At 34.8% G+C, this 20,970-nt stretch overlaps 1 non-coding gene across 1 annotated transcript; it reads right to left on the reverse strand.

Annotated features, from left to right (window-relative positions):
- Window positions 1-10,563: 10,563 nt before the first annotated feature.
- On the reverse strand, window positions 10,564-10,670 carry LOC115698397 (small nucleolar RNA R71). Its single transcript, XR_004008146.1, has one exon. It is a non-coding gene; the product is annotated as a small nucleolar RNA R71 (small nucleolar RNA).
- Window positions 10,671-20,970: the final 10,300 nt, after the last annotated feature.

Raw genomic sequence — 20,970 nt, forward strand, 5'->3', positions numbered from 1 at the left:
TTTGGGTTTACCATTGCAAAGAGAGATAAATTTTGTTATTTATTTAGCACCTAGAGCAGAATTAGTTTCTAAGGCCCTTACAAAATGGCTCCGGCAAAGCTTAAAGAATTGAAGATTCAATTTCAGGGGATGCTTGACCTAGGGTTTTCCCAACCTAGTGTGTCACCCTGGGGATCCCGTATTATTTGTTAAGAAGAAAGACGGATTCTTACGCATGTGTATTGACTACCGAGAACTAAATAAACTGACTATCAGGAATAAGTATCCTTATTTAGAATCTATGATCTTTTGATCAACTTCAGGGGAAGATGTTCTTATCAAAGATTGATCTCCGATCGGGCAATCATCAGTTGAGAATCCGAGAGGAGGACATTCCAAAGACTGCTTTCCGCAGAAGGTATGGGCACTATGAATTCTCTGTTATGTCCTTTGGACTAACCAACGCTCTTGCAGCTTTTAGGGATCTGATGAATATTCAAGGATTTCCTCGATATTAGTGTTATTGTTTTTATCGACGACATTCTTGTGTACTCTCAATCTGAAGAGGAGCAAGAGTAGCTTCAGATGGTTCTACAGCGGCTACGAGAATATAAACTATATGTCAAATTTAGGAAATGTGAGTTTTGGCTATCTCAGGTGTCTTTTCTCGGACACATTGTCAGTAAAGATAGAATCAAGGTTGATCCAGGGAAAATTGAATCCGTCAGGGAACGACCAAGACCGAAGACAAATACAGAAGTTAGAAGTTTCCTGGGTCTGGCTAGTTATTACCGTCAGTTTGTTGAGGGATTTTCTAACATCTCAACACCCTTAACCGAACTCATCAAAAAGATTCAGCAGTTTCTATGGACAGATATGTGTGAAGCAAGTCACTACTACAAAATAGTTTTTTTTGACATTTTTAAACAGTCGTTTAAAGTATTCTCGTCAATTTCTATAACCGTCGCCTATACGACCCTCATAAAACCGTCGCCAATTTGGACTTTCCGATGGTTTAAAAACCGTCGCTTATAACAGGGTATAAGCGACGATTTTAAACCGTGCTTTATACTATAGGCGATAATTTTAAACCATCGAGAATGTAAAAAAAAGAGAAAAAATACCAATTTTTTTACCATTAATGGCAAAAAAATCTGTATTTTCCCCTATTTTTTTTTCTTGCATTAGCTTTATAATTTTACCTAAATTAAAATAAAACAAGTAATTAATTTTGTTACGATAACAACTAACTTTAAAAAACATTAAATTTATACAATAACAAAATAAATATATATAATAAATAAAAAAGTTTATAAATAAATAAATGTATTTATACCGAGCTTTGAGAGAGAGAAAGAGAGAGAGAGGGACAAACGGGAGGTGGTGGTGGTGCGACGTATGAGACGGAGATGAGAGGGACACCGAAGAGAGGTGGTGGTGGTCCGACGTATGCGATGGAGAGTAGAGGGAGACCGACGGGAGGAGGGGTGGGTGGAGATCGATGGACGAGAGAGATGAGAAGAAAGGGAGATCGAGAAAGGGAGGAAGATGGCGAGAGAGGAGGGCGATGGTACGGATGCGTGGGTGGGGTTTCGGAGAGTTAAGATTTTCATTTTAGGGTGTGGGAAATGGAGAATAAATAGGTGACAATAAATAAGTGGGCATGTGGGAAATAGAAAAAAAGTAGGGGGCACGTGGGAAATGTGGCGAGAAGTAGGTGACGATTTTTTAATGGACCCTTATAGGTGACGTTTTAAAACTGTCGCTTATAGTATAGGCGACGGATTTAAAAAACGTCTCCTATTTTGTTTACTACGATTTTAAACCGTCGGGAATACTAAATTTTTTCCGACAGATTTAAATAGTTACTTAATTTTTTTTAGCAACAGTCCCCGAAAAAAATTGTTTTTAGGACCGTCCCAAATTCTTATATTTGTAGTAGTGAGTTTTCGGGAGTTAAAACAGAGATTGATTACAGCTTTGGTATTTTCCCTACCATCTGATAAAGAGAAGTTCGTAGTTTACTACGATGCATCGAGATAGGGTTTGAGGTGTATTTGCTAGTGTAAGTTGATCGGGTCATCGCTTATGCCTCCCGTTAGTTAAAGGATTATGAACTGATACCCAACTCACGATTTAGAACTTGTAGCGGTAGTGTTTTCTTTGAAGATTTGGAGGCATTATCTCTACGGAGAAAAATGTGAGATTTACACCAACCAAGAACCTTAGATACTTCTTTACCCAGGAAGATTTAAATATGGTGTAAAGACCGCTTAGTTTAATTTGGAAATTAGCAGTTAATCATATTTAATTATGAAATTATTTATAGTTATTTAAATAATTATTATACTGTTATTATTGAATTCTGAGATGCATTTTATGTCATTTAGTAGTTTTCATAATTTTGCATTTCCGGTGCCCAGTAACATGGAACTCGGTGTTTGGCTCAGTAAAATCACAACTTAGTATGTTAGTAGTTTGGGACGGTTTATTAGACATTGGAAATGTCGGGAATGGCCGGGAATTTAGATTTTCCTAAAAATACCCCTTTAGTGTTATTTATGTTATTTTAGTGTGGAGGGGCAAAATGGTCTTTTCGCCCCAATGATATTTTGCCCTTTAGTGGACTTTATTTAGTTGAATTATATGTTTATTTTATTAAGTGTTGGCTGAAGTAAAGGGTATGACTTTGCATGTTTTCTCATTTATTCAAAAAATTCAAAAGTTAGAAAAAATTAGAAAATCAAAGCTCTCTTTTCCTCTCTCTCTCTCTCTCTCGGCTGCATGGTGTTCTAGGGCTGGGTTCCTTTGATTTTTCAAGCTATTTTCCTTCAACCTAAGTGTTCTTCAAGCTTTAATAAAAGTTTCTAAACCTTCCCCTTTTGTAATTTTTAGAAAATGTTTAAAAAGATGATGATGCATGCTTGATTTTTGTTATGTTCTTGCTGCTGTGATTTGTTGTTATTTTCAGAGGATTAGTCTTGATATTTTAAGTAGGTTAGAGCTAGTTAATGCTTGGTATGTGCTTTGATTCAAGATTTGAAGTTGTTAGCTCAAAAATATGATTTTCAAAGAAATGTGTTCAATCTGTTAATTGCTTGCTGTAGATGGTTGCTATTATTTTCAGAGGTTATTTTATGCATGATTAAGTTGATTTGGGCTGAATTGAATGCATGTTAGTGGGGTTTGATTAAGTTTGAGTTTAGAACTCAAAGCTTGATGCTTTAATGGTGGTTTTGGATTGGTTGCATGAAGCTTGGTTTTTATGCTTTGGAATTGTTCCTTAGGGTCTAAATAGCAGGTCTGGAAGTTTTGGTATTGTTTGGATTGGATTTGTGCAATGTGTGAATTTTTGAGTGATTTCTGCGAGGAACCGGAATTCCGGTTGTGCATCCGAAATTCCGGATGGGGTTCTGAAAATTCCCAGAACCGGAATTCCGGTTGGGCAACCGGTCTACCGGTTGGGTAAATTTCAGAAACCCTAGTTCTCCTCGTTTTTATGTTATTTGGGGTATTGCCATGCTTTTTATCGATAGGGAAACTTTTAGTTCCTAGTTTAAGTCCCCGGGAAGTGATTTAGCGTATCACTTATAGTGTTGTGATTTTTATGGTTTAGGAGCCTGTAATTCGCCGCGCAGATAGTTCCAGTCAGGTTGACCGGCACACTTGAATTCGGAATTGAGGTAAGATTAGTATAACAGTATGCATATGTAGATTACATGTTTAGCGTGCATGTAGGATGCCTGTTAGATTACATTAGATATGTATGTTGGCTTCGAACCATCCGACTGTGTCACGTCGGTACAGGCTGGAGTATGACCAGCAGCTGGAGTATGACCAGTTCGACCGATTAGGCTGACACTGTATCACGTTGGTATAGGCTGGAGTATGACCAGCAGCCGGAGTATGACCGGTTCGACCGATCAGGCTGATACTTAGGTTGGTGGTTCCGTACTATTTGACGTATCACGTCGGTACAGGCTGGAGTATGACCAGTAGCTGGAGTATGACCAGTTCGACCGATTAGGCTGATACTATAACACGTCGGTATAGGCTGGAGTATGACCAGCAGCCGGAGTATGACCGGTTCGACCGATTAGGTTGTTACTTGTCAATAGTACCGTCCCTATGAACGTTCAGAACTCAGTACCGTGTTGGACACGGCAGTTACGAGGACTCAGTACCGTGTTGGACACGGCAGTTAGGGGGACTCAGTACCGTGTTGGACACGGCAGTTAGGGTTATGGTCAGGGGTATGGGCGTCTGATCATGACCGGGATTTATGTGTGAGTATTATTATGCTATTCTTACTGAGTCTGTCGACTCACAGTGCTATGTTTATGTGTAGGTAAGGGAAAGGCTAGAGCTGATGGACCGTGAACAAGCCTATGAAGATTGTACATGTCGGGGCGGTTAGGCCTGGAGCGTACGATCATCGGGATAGCGAGGCTATTTTTGTAATTAGTTGCTAGGCGACAAGTATTTTATATAGACAGTAAACTTTTATAAATGATTTTGTAATCGAGATCCCGAGTATTTTGTATAAATATTTTACAAGTTTAATTAAAAAGCAAAAATTTTAATTAATCACGTTTTCCATAAACCTCGTTGATTAGCAACGAGCTGCACAACATGTTTAAAACTCACGTAATACGCCTATGATAGTTAGGGTGTTACATATGGGACAGAGGCATTGGTTGGAGTTGGTTAAGGATTACGACTGTGCAATCCTTTACCATCCTGAGAAGGCCAATGTAGTGGCTAATGCCCTGAGCATGAGGGTCCCAAGCAGGTAACTAGTATGATTAAAATTTCACCTCAGCTAGCAAATGACATGGTCAGATTAGGAATTGAGTTAATTGTAGGAAAACTTCATAATTTTACATTGTAATCTGATCTGTTGGAACGAATTAAAGCTCCTCAGTTAAATGATCTTGAATTAGTGAAGATTTGAGAAAAGGTTTTTACTGGTCAAGCTAAAAATTTTACGGTGTCAGATAATGGGATTCTGTTGTACACGACTGGGGTTTGTGCTCCAGGTAGTGCGGAACTAGAAATGAGATTCTTGAGGAAGCTCATACCACTCCATATTCACTGCATTTTGGCACTACCAAGATGTACCAAGATCTAAGACCCCACTGTTGGTGGTGCCGAATGAAGAAAGATATGGTGGAATTTGTATTTCGGTGCTTAACTTGTCCACAAATCAAGGTTGAACATCCAAAACCGGCTGACTTATTGCAGCCACTGACACTTCTGGAGTGGAAGTGGGAGGTTGTCATTATAAACTTTGTGATTGAATTACCTAAAACCACGAGAATGTACGATTCAATTTGGGTTGTAGTAGATTGATTTACGAAGTCTGCACATTTTCTACCGGTAAAAACAACCTTTACGGTGGATCTGTATGTAGAGTTATACATGAAAGAGATAGTGAGGTTACATGGTACTCTAAAGTCTATTATATCGGATAGATCCGAAGTTCACCTTAAAATTATGACAGAATCTTCAATAAGCTATGGGTACCAAACTGAAATTTAGTACAACTTTCCATCCTCAGAGTGATGGACAGTTTAAAAGGACAATTCAGATACTGGAAGACGTGTTGCGAACTTGTGTGATGGATTTCAAAGGCTCTTGGAGCAAGTACCTGCCACTGATAGAATTTTTCGTATAACATTAGCTATCAGAGTACTATAGGGATGGCCCTCTACGGGATGTTGTATGGCAGGAAGTGAAGATCTCCTATTCATTGGGATGAAATAGATTAAATGAAAATACCTAGGTCCGGAATCAGTGCAATGGACTAATGAAGCCGTAGAAAAGATTAAAGCCTGAATGCGTGCCTCTCAGAGTAGGCAAAAGATTTATGCAGATCCAAAGTGCAGAAATGTAGAATCTTAGGTAGGGGATCATTTGTTTCTACGGGTGTCTCCGATGGAGGGGATCAGACATTTCAGAAGAAAAAAAAGGGCAAGTTATGCCCTAGGTTTACATGGTCTTTCAAGATTCTCAAGAAGGTCAAACTTGTAGCATATCGTTTGGCCTTACCTCTAGCGCTTTTAGTAGATCACAACGTGTTTCAAGTTCTTATATTATGGAAATACGTTTAAGATCCTACTTATGTGCTAAGTTATAAGAACCTTGAACTACAGTATGATTTATTGTACAAAGAACAACCAGTTCAGATCTTTCATAGATAAGATAATGTCATTCGTAATAAGATCGTAGCTTTAATCAAGGTAATCTAGAGAAATAGTAAGGTGGAGGAACCCACCTGGGAGTTAGAGTCCAACAAGAGGACTTAGTATCCAGAGTTGTTTAGATTAGATTTTGAGAACAAAATCCTTTTAACGGGTGGATAATTGTCAAGACCGCTTAATTTTAATATGGGTATTAGCAGATAATTAGGGTTTAATTATGAAACTAGAATATTAATTATGATTTGTCATTTTATGGAGATTAATTAGATTCATGGTGTAACGCCCTAATCTATAGGGACGTCATGTGTGTGATTTTATAAACTAGTTTAATACTAGTAGAATAATTAATTATTAAAAACCGTGATAATTTAAAAACTTCACCAAAATAAAACACTAAAAACGAACATTATAACGACATAAAAAGTGTGTTCCGGGAATTCCTGTTATAAAACGTTTTGCTAAAGAAATATATACGACAACCATTTAAACATAAAATAAAAATACACAAATAAAAAGCCAGTCCAGAACAACTCCTGACAACTTGGCACGCAGGCCAGTGAGGTCAATATGTACATTGCTAGAGAAGACTGCCACCTCATGGTTGATCTAGCTTTTCTTTGCCTTTACCTGCACCACATAGCACCCGTGAGTCACAAGGACTCAACAAGAAAAGTAATAATAACAATCATATAGTTTATTATTTGAATATTGTCATTCATACACAATAAGAATCAAACCATCACACATTGTTCATAAGATGAAATCCAAATCACTACTGGCATCTACCACGAATAAACATCAGTATAAAGATATTTAGTAATACAAAACTATTATACCAATAATGGAATTCATATTCATTTAATCATATAAATAATATGTATGTTACCTCATAAAGCAACCATCTTCATAACATCACGTTGCCTAATCAGGCAAGTCGATGCTTTAATTTGATAATCTTCTATTGCATCGCCTAATCAGGCAAGCCCATGCCATAGCCTGGCACCCATATGTCGCATAACTGCATCACCTAATCAGGTGAGCCTATGCCAAAAACTTGCACCCATATATCATATAATTGCATCACGTAATCAAGTGAGCCCGTGCCACAATTTAGCACCAATATATAACATTGTCTAATTAGACGAGCTCATACCTACTCCCGGTACTTATCATATGTCATTGACGCCCGTACTTACACCTAGTATGTTGCCAGGAAAATCACATCACCTAATCAGGTGAGCCCGTATCTACACTCGGTACTCATCATATAGCTTGGAGAAAGTCCGGCTACACGTAGCTCGAGAAATACCGTCTACATTTAGAGAGCCTTGGCCTCTACACAGACCTCATTCCCCTCATCAGAAGATCCCATTTCCTGCAGGTGAGACCTTATTCCCAGCCTTAAGGAATTCCTCGATACCAGAAAGAGGTTGGCGCAAAAGTCTTCTGGTGCAGGTTTGGGTCTTGAGTTGGCTGTATTCTCTGATAGAAACCACGCCAACTTCCCTCCCGGATCCATCCAAAATCATGCCAACTTTCTTCCGGGATTCCTTGTCAGCCTGAGGAGGACCTCTAAGATCGCTCACAAGATTTATGTCTATTCCTGTGGAGACAAAGAAAAAGGGTCAATGGAGAAACAAAAAATGTATAAAATTAATAATATGTATGATCCAACTCAGATCACCATTTACAAGGGATAATACTCACACTAAAGAATCACTTATAATAATTGCCCGTAATGATCAACAGGGTTCCCTTGGTTTGGATTGGTCGGAAGCTCCTCAGCCTTGGAATCTGTCGTTTTTGGTTCCAATTGAGATTTGGAGTCCTTGGGAACGGATGGAGAAGAAAAATGGTTGGTGCATCCTGGAGTTATGAATTTTGGGGGTGAACTTCTGAGCTCAGATAGGACATTCTTGCAAGAAAGAGATGATCCATACTCAATATAGATCTCATCAAAAATCGAGAAGTTTGTAAGAAATGACAAGCTTGAGCTGCCCTTTTATACACAAAGTCCAATGACAAGAAAGCTAAAGATTGGGAAATCTAACGGTTGGGAGTAGGGCAGAATATGAAGAGACGATTCATAATGACCCTTGAAACCATACAACCGCCAGAATCAAAGGACGCATTTTTCCAAAAAGGGATTTTGACAAAAATGCCCTCTGTAATTATTAAAAAGAACTTTTTACTAAAAAAACAGCTTTTTAAGGGGCAATTGTTATACTTGAAATTCGGTTGCCATCTCAGTGGAGGACACGTGTTAAGATAAAGGGAATATGGATCGATTCAATTGCTTTTTATAGAATAACTTATTAATTACGTAAGTATCAGACTATATTTGTAACTCGCTGACTGTAAGGTCTTATGCGAGGAATCAATATACAAACTGGTGCTTAGTATATTAGCGAGAAACCATATGTCGTTGAATGTGAATAGCGAGGCATCAAGGACATTACACCTAGGGAAACGAAAGCGACTGTAAGGCTAAAATTAGTCTAAGTTTCGGGTCGTATTTTCGGTTAGTTTTGACTCTTTATTTCTAGTTTTAGGAATATTTCACGCTTGATTCTTTTGTTTCAGGTCCTCGGGTGTTTAAAGAAAGTATTTACAAGAAGTGAGGGCAAGTGGTGAAAGAATTGAGAAGAAAAATGAACAAGATATTTTGCTGCCTAATCCCGTCGCGACGGGGAAAAACCTTCATCGCGACAGGGATTGGCAGAAAGTTTTGGAAAATTTTGTTTAAGCCTTTGTCACGACGTAGCTCCAGTGACGAGATTTTCGGTTAATTTTTTAATTTCACGAATTTTAAAGATGAGACTTGGTTTAAATAGAGGGAGTTCGTGAAAATTGAGATTCATTCAGATTTGGAGCCCTGAAAACAAAGGAGGAGGCTAGAAGAGCGGCTTGTGGCGACCCGGATCAATTGCTTCAGCTAGTTCTTTCTCTTCTCTTTAATATTTCTATGCTATTTTCTGTTTCAATTTTAATTATGGATTTGATTATGGATGTTATGAACTAAACTCCTATTTAGGGAGGATGATGAATGTTGTTTTAAGTTTTGCCTAGTTAATGAATAATTGTCATTCCTTCAATCTTGATTTGTGAAATTATCTATATTTGTGTTTAATTCCATGTGTAAGCTTGATCACCTTCTACATGTTCTATGATCTCAATTCAAAATCTGAAAAGTGAGAATTGAGAATGCTAAAATTGGATAATCGAGGTTCTATGTGAAACGAGAGTATTTGCATGACCTATGTGACACACTTAGATTATTATTTAATGTTGATTACATGTTAGTTTAATTAAGAGATTAATTGGAGAACATGTTGTTTAGAACCTAAAAGATCTGAAAAGAGTTAGGTTAATTTATAATCTGTCATTCACATTAAGAAAAGGATAGCAATTAGGCATTAACAATTTGGTAAACAAACAACAGGATTCTTCTCCGTATTTTCTCATCTTGATCAATATTCACTTGCTTCTTTAAGTTTCTTGAATTACTTTTATTTTGTTTAAATCTTGAAAATTATCGATTTTCCAAATAGAATCATAAGTATAATTTAGTGGTAATTAATCATGTTCCCTGTGGTTCGACCTCACTTGCGTGAGTTTACTACTTGATTGCGTGCACTTGCGTATTGTTCATATTTTTCGTAACTAGTTTTTGGCGTCGTTGCTGGGGAATTGTATAAGGATTAATATTACATAAAATTATACTAACTCATACTTTGGTTTATTTCTCTTGCTAAATTTTTAATCTGTTTCTTGTAATATTGTCTCTATCTATTTCAAGGATTTTAAATGTATGCGCCATCAAGGACAAGGAGTCATATTACCCGTTGATCCTGAAATTGAAAAGACCCGTAGAACAAATAGAAGAAACAAAAGGCAAGAAAGAATTTCAGCAAGCGCTGAAACAGAAGAAGTCATGGCTGATAATGCTAATGGCGGTAATAATACAGGTAACAACGGTGATAATGGAGGTGCCGTTGAAGATCAAGCAAATGGCCGTAGTCTGAGAGACTACATTCTCCCAACACATACGGGATTTCAATCATGCATCATGCCGCCCGCCGTAGATGCCAACAACTTCAAGATTAAGCCTGCAATACTACAAATGGTGCAGTCTTCAGTCCAGTTTGGTGGACTCCCTTTTGAAGACCCCAATCTGCACTTGTCAAATTTCATGGAGTTATGTCAGACTTTCAAAGTCAACGGAGTTAGTGATGATGCCATTCGTTTAAGACTTTTTCCATTCTCGCTGAGAGAGCGAGCCAAGAGTTGGTTGATCTCCTTGCCACCAAATTATATAGCAACATGGACCGACTTGGCAACAACGTTTTTGTCCAAGTTCTTTCCTCTAGCAAAGTTTGCTAAGCTGCGAGGAGAGATTAATAACTTTATTCAACTAGATAATGAATCTCTCAATGAGTCCTAGGAGAGGTTCAAGGATCTCATCAGAAAGTGTCCGCATCATGGTATTGAGAAGTGGATGCTGGTCCACAACTTCTACAACGGGCTGATTGGTAATATCAGAACGATCATAGATCCCGCAGCTGGTGGGGCATTTATGAGAAAAAGTGCAAATGAGGCATATGATCTGCTCGAAGAAATGGCTATGAATAACCAACAATGGCCAACTGAAAGAAGTCAAACAGAGAAGGTTGTTGGTATGCACGAGGTAGACGCCATCACCAAGTTGACAGCCCAAGTGGAGGCCTTGACGAAGTTGATGACTGCTCAGGTGAAACAGGCTCAAGTTGCTTGTGAGCTATATGGTTGTCCTCACACCTATGACCAATGCCTGGTGGATTTGAATAGTTTGCCAATGGATCAAGAAAAATCCATTGGGAACTATTCTCAAAATAATAATTATGGGCACAAGCAACAGGGGTTCTACCTGCAGAGAAATCAGCCCCAACAAAACCAACAATAGCCGCAACAACAAAATCCTAGTGGAGGCTTAAATATCCAAGCTGACTTATTGCTCCAATTCATGATGGAGACTAGAGCCTCTATTAAAACTCTAGAAACTCAGATGGAACAATTGGCTACTCAAGTGGCAAAACAAGTTCAAGGAAATTCACCCAGCACTAGTGAGGCAAAGGAAAAAGAGCAATGTCAAGCAATTTCCTTGAGGAGTTGAAAGAGTTATGGAGGACCTAGTGGCAAGGAACCAGTTGAAGATTGGGTTCAGGATCAACTGGCACAGACACAGGCACCAAAGGAAAAGAAGACTACTGAGGGTCTTGCACCGAAAGAAGCTTCACCTCCGATCAGCATAGATCACCATATTAAAATTCATTACCCTCAAAGACTCCGTAAGAACAACTGCAACAAGCAGTTTTCAAAATTTCTTGAAATATTTCGGAAGTTGCACATTAACATTCTATTTGCAGAAGCCTTCGAGCAAATGCAACCTTACCTAAAGTTCATGAAAGAAATTTTAGCTAAGAAAAGAAAGTTGGAAGAATTCGAGACAACGGAACTCACTGAGGACTGCAGTGCAATTTTGCAGAAGAAACTACCGCCCAAGCTTAAAGATCTGGGTAGTTTCAATATTCCATGCTCTATAGGGGGTTCGGTGGAAACTAAAGCTCTATGTGATCTGGGAGCAAGCATTAATCTAATGTCATTGTCTGTCTTCAAAAGGCTAGGATTGGGAAAAGCAAAGCCTACAACAGTGACTTTACAACTGGCGGATCGTTCTTTGACTCATCCTCATGGGATAATTGAAGAGGTACTGGTGAAGGTTGGTAAGTTTATCTTCCCTGCGGATTTCCTAATTCTTGATATGGAGGAAGATTCAACTATTCCCATTATTTTGGGAAGACCATTCTTAGCCATGGGCCGAGCATTAATAGATGTTCAAAAGGGGAAGCCAAAGCTATGATTGCAAGATGAAGAGGTCAATTTTAATGTTTTTTCCCCAACCGACATTCCTACCTGTTGCAAGATTGAGATGGTGAAGGGATCTTTTGTTAAAGCTGATAAGAAGAAAGCAAAGCCTAAAGAACGACTTCGAACGATTCGGCGTCGTTGGACAAGATTGATGTGTTGTAATTCTGAAAGAGAACTTACTCTTGTGCAAAACTCTAAAATTAGCAACATTGGAGGTCAATTTTCTTCATTTGGTACAAGGACGCTATTTGGTGCAAGAGGTGGACTTGATCCAATTTAAAGCAGTATTGAGGCCAAACCCCTTCAGATGGGGGTTCAGGTAAGTCCTTCTCAACTTGAATATTATATCACATTGGGGACAATGTGAATCTTTAGTTTGGGGGGAGGGATTTAAAATTTTTTATGTTTTTACTGTCTTTGTTTTTAGTTAATTAATTAGTATAGTTTTTTTTAATTTTCATGTGTTGATAATTGAGCCGGTATATTGATTGAACTGTTGTTGTTTATTTGTGCAATGGATTGAAATTTAAACTGTGTGCTTAATTCATAAACTCTTTGGATTGAATTGGATGCCTTGTGAAAAAAAATTTGTTCTATAGATGTAAATTATTGATTTTTGAAATACTATCACTTTTGTTCTACTTGGGTTTGTGGAATGTTTGCTTGACATGGAATAGAACTTGTGTGACTTACTCTCTTGAACCGAAATCCTTGATGATTGTTGCTTGGAAAATGATTTAGGCAATTTTCTTTGGACCGATTGAGCCTTTCAAGCTTACCTGTAAAATTTTTATCCTTAGTATAACCAAAGTTGAGCCTTAGTCTGTTTCAAAATTTTAACCATTTCATTGAGCCTAATTTGTTCCCATTATTTATTTTAATTCCCAATGTACCTTATTATGCCATAAGCTTTTAAATAAGTTTGAGAGAGTTAAGTGTTATGGGGGGTATTATTTTAGAAATGGGAGATTGAGGAAGTTATGTAATGTGAAAGTGTCTTACTCATCATTGAAAAAAAAAAGAATATACCAAAAAGAAAAGAAAAGAAGAAAAAAAACATCAACTTATAGAAAAGAAAAAAAAACTTGATGGTAGGCACATAAAGTGAAGTTCTCAATCTTTTACAAATTTCTTTGGGATAAAACTATGGAAAATTATGGGTGTTTGTTTGGTATGTTTTTGCTTATGGTATAATAGAGCCTAAATGACCTTTTATCTACCTTTCACCTAAGCCATGATATTTCAACCGAGAGGTAGGTCATGCAAGCATATTGAACATCGGTTGGCGAAACGTTGGTAAGAGTAGAATGAGTGTGATATGTTTTTCCAATTGAAGTGTTTTGCATCTAGACATAATTTTCTCTAACTTGTGCATCCAAGTTAATTCCTAGAGTAGTTGAATTGAAATTCTGGTTGGTCAATTGATTGAAGTTGCATAGGTGGCAGTGGTAGTTTAATTATTTGGAGGCTCAGTTATCTGTCGTGTTCTGTTGCTTTGTCTTAGTTTTTAGTTTTACTCGAGGGCAAGTAAAGATCTAGTTTGGGGGAATTTGTTAGGCTAAAATTAGTCTAAGTTTCGGGTCGTATTTTCGGTTAGTTTTCACTCTTTGTTTGTAGTTTTAGGGCTATTTTACGCTTGATTCTTTTGTTTCAGGTCCTCGGGTGTTTAAAGAAAGTATTTACAAGAATTGAGGACAAGTGGTGAAAGAATTGAGAAGAAAAACAAACAAGACATTTTGCTGCCTAATCCCGTCGCGACGGGGAAAAACCTTTGTCGCGACGGGGAAAAACCTTCGTCGCGTCGGGGATTGGCAGAAAGTTTTGGAAAGTTTTGTTTAAGCCTTCGTCGCGACGGGCAAATCCTTCGTCGCGACGAAGCTCCAGTGACGGGATTTTTGGATAATTTTGTAATTTCACGAATTTTAAAGATGAGACTTGGTTTAAATAGAGGGAGTTCGTGAAAATTGAGATTCATTCAGATTTGGAGCCCTGAAAACAAAGGAGGAGGCTAGAAGAGCGACTTGTGGCGACCCGGATCAATTGCTTCAACTAGTTCTTTCTCTTCTCTTTAATTTTTCTATGCTATTTTCTGTTTCAATTTTAATTATGGATTTGATTGTGGATGTTATGAACTAAACTCCTATTTAGGGAGGATGATGAATGTTGTTTTAAGTTTTGTCTAGTTAATGAATAATTGCCATTCCTTCAATCTTGATTTGTGAAATTATCTATATTTGTGTTTAATTCCATGTGTAAGCTTGATCACCTTCTACATGTTCTATGATCTCAATTCAAAATCTGAAAAGTGAGAATTGAGAATGCTAAAATTGGATAATCGAGGTTCTATGTGAAACGAGAGTTTTTGCATGACCTATGTGACACTTTGATTATTACTTAATGCTGATTACTTGTTAGTTTAATTAAGAGATTAATTAGAGAACATGTGGTTTAGAACCTAAAAGATCTGAAAAGAGTTAGGTTAATTTATAATCTGTCATTCACATCAAGAAAAGGATAGCAATTAGACATTAACATTTGGATAAACAAACAACATGATTCTTCTCCCTATTTTCTCATCTTGATCAATATTCACTTGCTTCTTTAAGTTTCTTGAATTACTTTTATTTTGTTTAAATCTTAAAAATTATCGATTTTCCAAATAGAATCATAAGTATAATTTAGTGGTAATTAATCCAATTCCCTGTGGTTCGACCTCACTTGCGTGAGTTTACTACTTGATTGTGTGCACTTGCGTATTATTCATATTTTTCGTAACAGCGACACATATCAACTACGAAAGCCTTTAGTGTATAATGTATAAACTAAGTATAATAATCGGGTTGTCTCGAGACCAAGTAAGCGAGGTGCCCATCTCGCTAGGGGAAGGCTTCCTGTAACTTCATCCAGTTAACTTCAGTGAGGCTTATAATCCTGATGAGTCGGAAGCTAACATTCAAACGAGCTTTGAAGAACTCTTTATAAATAAGAACCGCAATCGTCACAAGACATGCATCGTCGATCTCGGAAAGGAAAATGGCACTAGCTCGCTATTGAGATCACTAGAACCAAGCTTCTGTCGAGACATCCCCATTGACAACAATTAAATACATGTTTAAATACATGATTATTTTGACCTGGTAAAAGCGGGAAAATAATAGCTATATGATTTTCAAATAATAACCGCATTTACATTTCGTGATATGTAATCAAACCCTATTATTTAAGGGGATGATTGTTGTATCCAGATTACAGTCAACTTTGTAATTAACTGCCCATTATGTAATTATAAATAGTGGCGAACAAGATCAAAAAAGGGGACGAAAAAACTCATACGAAAGAGGCCCTGAGCAAACAATCAAAAATTTGAATAAGATTGACTCGTGGACTATGCAGAAATTTAACTGCAAAACAACGTAAAAACCTTGTGTGTTCAAACTTTTTATTTTATAACTTTTATTTTTTCTGTGTGAGATTATCACGGTTAGGCTCAAATTTTGTTAAGGAAAATCTGCGTTAACAATAAGGATAAAGATAAAATTCAGTATGTTGCATATGGAACACTGTTATAGAAAGTACAAAAAATATTAGATATGGAATTATCTATGACTTTTACAAAATGAATTAAAATAAGGTTAAAGTGTTCCAAGTATGTCATTAGGCATATCTAATGAAAATAAGTTTTTCACTATGGTTTGTTTTATAAATGATTTAATTTATTGTACCTAACTATACTTAATAAGTAAATTTTTATGAAATTTCTTATGTCAGTATAACTATAGAAGGTTATCTATGAAACTAATAACCAAGTGATGATGAAAGATTCATCTTTAGGGGCAAAAGTGAAAAATCTACAGATGAGGCTATAAGGATTTTCAACTATGATTAAAGACTAGTTATTTGGAATTTAGAAAAGACTTATACAGTATCATCACCTAGATGAGTTTTAGTTTTGAATTCTATTTTGAATAATTAAATCATTCTTGTTAATTTAGAATTTGAAAAATTAGTCTTTTTCAATATTTCAATATTGGTTCTACTATTTCTTTTATCAAAAAAAAAAAAATATTGGTTCTACTATTTCTTTAATTTATAAATTTATTGAAATTTACCTCATATAAAGAAACCTTATAATTTTTCTTCTGGTACAAAACTTAAATTGAATCATGAGAATTCTATTATACTTTTGTATAGGTATTAAGATTATATCTCCCAAAAGGAGAATAGAAAGACTTATTTAGAATTCTTGACCCCTTGATTTAATAAATTTAGATTTTGTAAAGGGGTAACAAATAAGAAATCAAGTGACAAAATAAAGTTTCATTATCTAAGAATTTATGCTATATTTTGGTGGATCTTTCCTCATGATTTTATGGAATGATCAATTATAGTATCTTGTCTTAGACTAATGAAACTTATTTTGTTCATAAGGCATTAATCTTTAGATGTTGTTTCTTTTAAATTTTTAAGCCATAGTTGACAAATAAACTAGGCAAGAAAATTAAAGCCGTTGAAACTAACTATGATGGTTATCACTACCATGTGAGGTATGACAAATAGTTTGAGTAACGTCTAAGATTATTTTGCACAAATACTAAAGAAATGTACTTTCGTCTTCCAATACAAAATGTTAGGCAAACCTAACATGAAGGGTATTTGAGAGATGTAATTAACATTTATCTAACGACATGACGAGAAGTGTGATTATTCATTCTTCTCCATAAAACTCGTTTTGGAGAGAAACACTTAAGAATGCAACATAAATTCTGAACTGTGTATTAAGTAAAGTGTAAGTTAAAACTCTTTATAAACTAAGGTTGTGGTTAGACTAATAGTCTAACATATAGATATATTCTATTTGTAGATGTTCGATTAAGATGAGGTCTTATAAGCCTTATAAAAGGAATATGGACTCTAAAATAGTTTACTGTATACTCTAGTAATTAAAAAGCTACAAGTTTTGTGATCCCACACTATGGTTCAATTTTAAGACGAGACACTTTAATAATTTTGAGGATGTTGAGTTTGGAGGAGAAATAAGATTATTATAGATATTGCTCTTGAGAAGGAATTGACGTTAAACTCAATTCCAACTATCACTTTTGACAATGTTTAGGTTTCTATGACTTTCATTGATCAATAAGTGAATCTAGAACCTTGATAAGACAATAACAAACAACTTCCCATTCAAAATATGGTAAATGTTTCAGATAATCAAACTCAACAACCTCAAAGATCAGTGTCATTAAAGAAATCCATGAGAGAAAGGACATAAGGAAATAATAGAATGATAAACGATGGTCCAATCAACTTTATAATGCCATGAAGGTTCCAACTCTCGAAACTGGATTGATATCATAGATAAAGAGTACAAATTGATGTGAGACAATAAAATTTTGGTATTTTTCCTTTTGATATAAGGTTTAAAACTAATTGGTTATAAATAAATATTTATACTCAAGAGGGATGCAAATTGCAATGCGAAGAGATGCACATTATGTCTTGTATGTAAGGAATTACTCATAAAGCATATATTTATTTTGAATAGACTTTCTTTTGGTTTAATTGAAAGACTATTTCAGGACAAGCATGAAACTGACTGCTCATTATGGTCTTGAGTTATATCAAATGGATAACTAATGTGTCATTTATCAATAGTGATATTGATGACAAAAGTTATGTGTGCAACAAGAAAACTTTGTGTCCAAAGATCCAAAGAATATAGTTTACAAATTAGAAAAATTCATGTATAAATTCAAGTAGGCTTCTCGTCAATGATTACATAATTTTCATTAAGTATTCTCATTTAGTTTTTTGAGATAAAAGCTTTTGATGATTGTGTATGTATCACAGGTTCAGTGGGAGTAAGAATATGATCTTGATATTATATTGGTAAAAAAAATTATTTGCCACTGATGATATACCCATTTTGTATTAGAAATTCAAGATATGCTCTTGAATTATAACAAAAGAGGTATATCAATAAAGTATTCAAAACTTTTGGCATGAAAGATACTATGCCAGGCGAAAGGCTTGTAGCTAAAGAAAATAAGTTGTCTAAGTCATTGTCTTAAAAGCAACCTTAGAATTCAAGAAATATAGAAGATTCTTAATTTATATTGGAATTCAATATATGCTCAAGCATGTATGTATTTATAGTTAATATACATATTAAGAATATTGGATAGATATTTAAGTAACTATATAAGGAATTTTTGGTATACAGCCAAAATAAGCTATAAGAAATTTAAGGAGAACAAAATACTATATGTTCACTTTATTAGAAATTAGAAAATAGAAAATTTTGGAGATCATTAAGATTTTTTATTCTGATCTTATAAAGTTTTTAGCTGCAAAATTAAAAATGGTATTAGAAGCTATTAAAGATATATGTTGTGACAATAAATTAATCAGGTTGCATTTTAGTAACAACATGAACTTTATAAGGTCAAAAGGCACATTCACTTTGAGCTAATTGTTGTTAAAATGAAGTTCAGAGTAATAAGGTGTCTATAGAACATACTAAGAATAAACTCCATATTTTGTGTGATCCGGATCATTAAGAATATACCACTTAAGGCTTTTCAAGAGCTTATTGCTCATATATGGATGTGGTATTATTTAAGATTGTGTTGGTTTATTGGGAGTTTGTATTTGAGATGTTCTATCAAGCTGACACATATTTATGGTTTAATTCTGCAGATAAAGTATGGACTTAAGTTTTGAGTTCTCTGAATATTTTTTTTTTCTATTAAGGTTAGAAAGAATTAATAAAGAATTGATCTCAATTAAGGAGGACATGTTGGAAATAGGCGTGCTAAGATCACATTTGCATGTAATTTCTATGCTACGCATCCATGATTGATCTATATCATTTGATTATATTGATGTACATGACCATTGATGGGTTTAGCTACGTTAAATGTCGCGAAAGCCGTTTGATCCTATGTTAGTACAATCAATGGACGAGATTGTTTTGAAATACCTATAATTATGACAACAAAAGTACAGTGCTTATAAATTAAGTTATACACTATCAGAAAATATATGTAGCCCAAGTGGGAGATTGTTGGATTAAAATCCTCAATATGAGCTCATATGTATATTAGTGTATTGCTATTTGAAGTTTGGCCCAAAATAAAGTGATCATTTTAGTAATTGTGGGTCATTGGGTATTAAAGTATCATGGGCTAAATGTGTAGGGTATCGATATTTCTAGAGCTAAATTAGAAATACTTAAAATTAATAACCTAGCTATGAGGTTGTAAATTGGTAGTGGTCCCGAAGAAACAAGAGCCAATTTCTATTCTCATCTTCCTTCATCAAGAGAGAAAATTAGAAAATCCTAAGTCTTGTTTTCTTGGAAAATCATTACCTAAAATCACCACAAAGATTATCTCTACAAGATGGATTAAGATCATCACTATCTATGGATTAAATTACGCTTTCGCTATTTGGCTTCTTCTCTTTGAATCAATGAAGACATTCTTTAGATCTATGGTTATACACTTATAATTATATGTAATATGTTTATCTATGAAATTGAATATTGTTATTGCATATTTTATGAGTGATAAAGAAACTAATAACTAATACTTTTTGTTACGAACCTTTTAGTCACAGCATAGGAATAATAATTTATAATTTGTTACAAGTTTTGTTGTGATTAAAAATAAATTTTTTTATAGTGTAAATTTTGATATATATGAAAAAACCTATTTAGAATTTTTAAAAAAAATTATTAAAATATTTAATATAACAATAGTATGAGAGTCTAATTAACTATAAGACAATTGTCTAAAGCTTCACAAAATTTAAGAACTACATTTTAAGTGTAATATTCATTTCTTTTAATAATATGAATAATATATTTTCAATTCAATAAATTTAAACATTAATATTTACTACTAAATATCAACAATTACATTTCAGGTTAATCTAATAATTAATAATTATTGATTCTTTATTGAAAATTTATATATAAATAGCCTCTATATATCATAATATATATTTTTTTAAAATTATATTTATTTTATTGTGATTATTTTAATAATTGTTGTTTTTTTAATGAAACTTTTTTATAAATAAATTGAAATTCATTCATGAAGAAAAAAAAAACACAACGTGATGATTATTAATAAAACATATGAAGATTAATATGAAATTACTATAAAAAAAAATAAAAATCTTAATGATATAATTTAATTAATTAATTAATAGGTTTTTTTTAAAAAAAAAAATAACTCAATAAATTTTTATATAATTAATAATTTTACTAAAAAAAGCTTAATTTAATTTTCTTCTAAAACTGTATTTAAGCTTTGCCTAAGGCTTTATTAAAAATTGAGACGACTCTGAATAGTATACATTATATTATAAAGAAAATAAAACACATAAATTAGTTGAGACATGATTTTGTCCTGTGATTGTACTTTTACGAAGTGTATTCCGTGATGTACGGCAGCCGTAAGATGAGAGAGTAATTTGATCTGAGGGCTGAGATTAATCTATGAGTAATTAGAGTTAAAAAATAGTAACGTACCCTGACACTCATCTAATGTAGCCTAAGACCCATCTAATGTACTACGAAATACATTCCGTAACAAAATTGTGTCCCTAAATTAGTTATAATTTTAAGTTATTATCAAAAATAAAAATACCAACGCCTAGACAAAAGTGAGGCCCCACTAAAATTTATGTGTATATAGATATAGTAATAAAGTAGAACATAATAATAATGCAAAAAAAATGAGAATATGGAGGGTAGGAGTGGGGTGGGGTTGGGTGGGTTTGGCATGTAAGGAAAAATGTACGTCACTTTCCTATAGTAAGCCTACACCAACTGGCTCCAACCCATTAATTAGTGTTTAAGCGGGCTGGGGCC

Source organism: Cannabis sativa, chromosome 7, assembly GCF_029168945.1.
Source record: "Cannabis sativa cultivar Pink pepper isolate KNU-18-1 chromosome 7, ASM2916894v1, whole genome shotgun sequence".
NCBI classification, from domain to species: Eukaryota; Viridiplantae; Streptophyta; class Magnoliopsida; order Rosales; family Cannabaceae; genus Cannabis; species Cannabis sativa.